This window comes from Capricornis sumatraensis, chromosome X, assembly GCF_032405125.1.
Source record: "Capricornis sumatraensis isolate serow.1 chromosome X, serow.2, whole genome shotgun sequence".
Lineage (NCBI taxonomy): Eukaryota > Metazoa > Chordata > Mammalia > Artiodactyla > Bovidae > Capricornis > Capricornis sumatraensis.
The window spans coordinates 27,798,025-27,802,704 of NC_091092.1; the positions used below are offsets into that span (position 1 = coordinate 27,798,025).

The 4,680-nt window shown below is 44.1% G+C and overlaps 1 pseudogene; it reads right to left on the reverse strand.

Moving 5' to 3' along the window:
* Positions 1 to 3,997: 3,997 nt before the first annotated feature.
* On the reverse strand, positions 3,998 to 4,295 carry LOC138070740 (non-histone chromosomal protein HMG-14 pseudogene; annotated as a pseudogene).
* Between the last annotated feature and the right edge of the window lie 385 nt (positions 4,296 to 4,680).

Genomic DNA, 4,680 nt, shown 5'->3' on the forward strand with positions numbered 1-4,680 from the left:
GACTCAGACACGACTGAGCGACTTCACTTTCACTTTTCACCTTCATGCATTGGAGAAGGAAATGGCAACCCACTTCAGTGTTCTTGCCTGGAGAATCCCAGGGACGAGGGAGCCTGGTGGGCTGCCGTCTATGGGGTCACACAGAGTCGGACACGACTGAAGCAACACAGCAGCAGCAGCAGTGTTAAAGACTGTTTTTACAAATCAGTGTTAATTTCCTTATATTAAAAGAATTAATTTACCTTTGTGGTATTTGAAGTACACATTAAGAGAAATGCTTTTCTGTAGGACTCATTTTAAAAGACCTGTCCATTTTAGACCTTAGACTGAGGGAGAATTACTCTCTGTAGCAATGTTTTGGATATTTCCTCTGCTTCATCTCGCCATCCTGCCTTAATTCTTCTGGAACCAAGAAGAAGTATAGATGCATTAAAAATAGTATATTTGTCTTTTTAAAACCCGTCAGTTATGGAGAAGGGTATCGGCTATTCTTCCAGGTAGTCTGAGTCTTTGCAAGTGTGTCAGACTAGGTATGTGTGTTAACTGCAGGATCTGTGCTGAATACTGTCTGACTTCCGGTCTCTGTATGGCAAAGCCACCTGCTCAACTGTCAACAGAGACCAGCTGGGTTCAGAATTCGGCCTGATAGTGTCCGGTGGCTTTTGTTTATACAAGATGCTGTAGTTGTATTTTTGAAGTTTGAGGAATCTGATGTTTAAAAAGAAGGTCAGGGGTCAATACTCAGAAATGAGAAATTCTGTTTTCAAAAACATCTAGTGAGGATGGCAATGTGCGCACACTGGGGCCCAGTTGTTCCTCTCTCCCAACAGAGGCTGGGCCTCAGGGTGCACTCCCCTCCTCTCTGTGCAGAAGGCCCACATCACACACAACCATGGTGCTGATGTCTGACACACAGCCACAAGTGCAAAGGCAGAGAAGAGAGGAGTGAAAGTAGCGGAAGCACAACCGAAAGCACATGCTTTCCCCCCAAAACAGAGCCTCTCTTTCCACTGGGAGCATCCAAGCTGTGAAACTGGTCTGGGATGAACCCTTGTGAGAGGAAATTCCAATGTAATCAAGGCACTTTATTCCAGCAATCACTTCATAGTAGGACCTCAGTGTTCACAATTAAACACATTTAACAGAAACCACCTTAAAGAACTGATGCTTTTGAACTGTGGTGTTGGAGAAGACTCTTGAGAGTCCCTTGGACTGCAAGGAGATCAAACCAGTCAATCCTAAAGGAAATCAGTCCTGAGGATGAGATGGTTGTATGGCAACACTGACTCGATGGACATGAGTTTGAGCAAGCTCTGAGAGCTGGTGATGGACAGGGAAGCCTGGCGTGCTGCAGTCCACGGGGTCGCAAAGAGTCAGACATGACTGCGCGACTAAACTGAACTGAACTGAACATTAAAGAAGGCTTGCACTGCTCTGAGCCAAGGTTGTACCGAGACCTTAATGCTTTTTAAAAAGTGGGCCTGAGGACGCTACTCGGGAAGCTGCTCTTCTTGCTTTGCAGAGCACTAAACCAAAATAATTCATTTTGGTGTTGAATTAGCAGAATCAAGTTTCAAGGAAGATACTACATTTGAAGGTGTGATTGCTTTTGAGGAAGGTGCAATATGCCTCACTGTCCTTATGGGGTCTCCTCTGTGTTGCTTTTGAAGCAGCAGAACCCGTGTGGCAGGACTCCAATTCCCCCATCTTCTCCCCAGAGAGGACAGTGAACAGAATTTGGAGCATGTGGGATGAATGCTCGGCTGCCACCTTCCCATGAATTCCTGTAATGTAGCCTCTTAGGAAGCTTCCCTTGTGTCTAGCATTGGGCTGAATGTTTAAATTACCATGGGTGGGACTCTACTCTGCCTGGAAATACACTGTTCTCTCACTGGGACCTCATCCCACCCCATCTTGCATGTGCATGCAATACCAAAGGGTGAGGGTGAGGATGGGATAATGGAAAGTGGAGGAAAAAAAAAGTATAAGTCAGTATAAACATACCTTGGGTACTTGGAAAACTTTTATCATGCACACAGGCCCACTGCCAATGACTGGAGAATGGCACCTCCTGATAGAAGGCCTCCTTGCCATTCTGTGTGAATGACATTCCCTTAGAAATTCCCATCTGTTCACACTTAACTCCATTTGACACACAAAAACAATGATGCTGAGAATTCACCTCTTTATTGAAAAATACAAAAATGTGTCCTACTTTAAAAAGAGGGGTACTGACTTTTTGCATTTATTCAACTCATTTAACAGGCGTTTGGTGCAGTGGTCTTGGTACTGTGCTGTGCATAATGGGAACCTGGCAGAAAAATACTTCAGAAAAACTGTCATAGAGACCATATCTTAGTCATGAGGGACTACAGCATGGTTGCAGGTGACAGGGGATGATTCTGGGCCAACTTCAGCCTTGCCAGAGGGACGCAAGGGCAGAGGAGGCATGGATGGCACAGGCCGCCTGCACGACAGTGGCTCCAGAAGAACCCTTCTTCAATCAGGCTCCAGAACAAGGATGGGATTACAGGGCCCATCCGAGATTATGCCCACAAGGGGCCCGGCGGGGGAGGCATATTTCTGAACATTAATGCCCTCTGGCGTCTCCTCCCCTTGACCCTCATATTCTTTTTTTTTTTTTGACCCTCATATTCTTAAACCAAACCTTCAGTTAGAGAGGAAAATAGGGATTGGTTTACTATATTGAGCAATTTATGTCATAGTAACCACTCCCCCCCACACAACATGTCACTGTTTTTTTCTTCTTTTATAATTTTTATTGGTTGTTTTGAGGATCACTACACAGACATTTCAGTTAGTACACAATTCTTCACATACATACCAGAAATTGAAAAAATCATGTAATTGTGATTCTTAACAGTTATTCCAGTGACTTTCCAGCTTAAAATTCGGAGCAAATTTTCCTTAACAGGATATCAAGTACCAATTATCTTCAAATATTGATATTCTGTTACATCATACGTCTCACTGATTCACAATTTAATATCATATACACTATATACTCAAACTGTCAATCGTTCACAGCACATTAACCAAGTTACTAGGAAACCTGAATTACCATGACCAAAGATATTATAGAGGGCACAAAATTCTGGCCAGGAGAGCCAAGATCAAGGAGTAGTTTGCTGTAGGAAATAATTCTACCAAAACAATATGGGAAGAGAAGTAATTTAAAGTTTTCAAGACATTAAATGCACAACTGACTCCAAATTGCCATTTAGTATGCTTTTGTATTATAGGATATAAAAGCTACCCCCATGTATGGAATGTTAAGCTGACACCCAAGACAATCAAAGCCTCCCATATCCAATATCCCACTATTTTCTGGTTGTACCAAAAAATAAACAATGAGCAAATGTCATGTATGGATGTGAGAGTTGGACTATAAAGAAAGCTGAGCGCTGAAGAATTGATGCTTTTGAACTGTGGTGTTGGAGAAGACTCTTGAGAGTCCCTTGGACTGCAGGGAGATCCAGCCAGTCCATCCTAAAGGAGATCAGTCCTGGATATTCATTGAAAGGACTGCTGTTGAAGCTGAAACTCAAATACCTTGGCCACCTGATGCGAAGAGCTGACTCACTTGAAAAGACCCTGATGCTGGGAAAGATTGAGGGCAGGAGGAGAAGGGGATGACAGAGGATGAGATGGTTGGATGACATCACAGACTCGATGGACATGGGTTTGGGTGGACTCCGAGAGTTGGTGATGGACAGGGAGGTCTGGCATGCTGCGGTTCACGGGGTTGCAAAGAGTCGGACGCGACTGAGTGACTGAACTGAACTGAACTGACTGAAATGATTTCACCTCTTAAAAAAAAAAAGCATTTAGACTTAAAAAATGGGACGAGGTGGGATTTCCTCCTTTTTAAAAATGTTTCAGAGCTACTAAAAAACTTGCATTTACAAAATAGTTGATAAAAATATTCCTCTGGATTGTATAAGAAGGGACCACTGACCAGACTGGGTGTGCCATATTAATCAGACTTGACTTCTTTTTGTTCTGCTTCATCAGAGGTTGGGCTCTCCTCAATTTTAGTCTGTCCATTTTCTGCAGGTAAGTCTTCTTTAGTCTTTTGGTTGGCCACTTCCACCTGTTTTCCCTTTGCTCCTCTTTTACCTTTTGTTTGCATTTTTTTGTCTGAAGATTTATCCTTTCCCTCAGCCTTTTTTGGCTTCCACTTTTGCAGGAGCCAGTTTAGCTGACAACCTCGATCTCCTCTGGCACTCCTCCTTCACTGACCCCTCTGCAGAGCTGACCTATCTCTTGGGCATCATGGCGGCAGGGCAGGCGAGAGCTGGAAGCCTGAGGGCTGTGGCGCGCCAAGAGCCTTCACGAGGCCGAGTAGCCTGACTGCTGCCACTCTTCCCGCTGCCCACTAGGAGAAGCTGTTTCTTTATTGATAAAATATCTTAGGAAAGTTTCCACCACAGCCCCGTTCCCTTCAGTTTACCCTTAGTGAGTACTAAGTGCCAAGCTTCCCGATAACCAGATATCTTTTGGCTTCCATTTTTGCTTCCACTTTTGCCTTCCACTTTTTCCTCCCACTCTGAACACTCGTTAGTGGTTTTTCCAGTTCTTAGATGCTAGTCCAGCTGATGGATTGCATCCAGTCCCTTCTGTTAATGCTATGTCTGGTACAGGGTGGAGAAATGTATC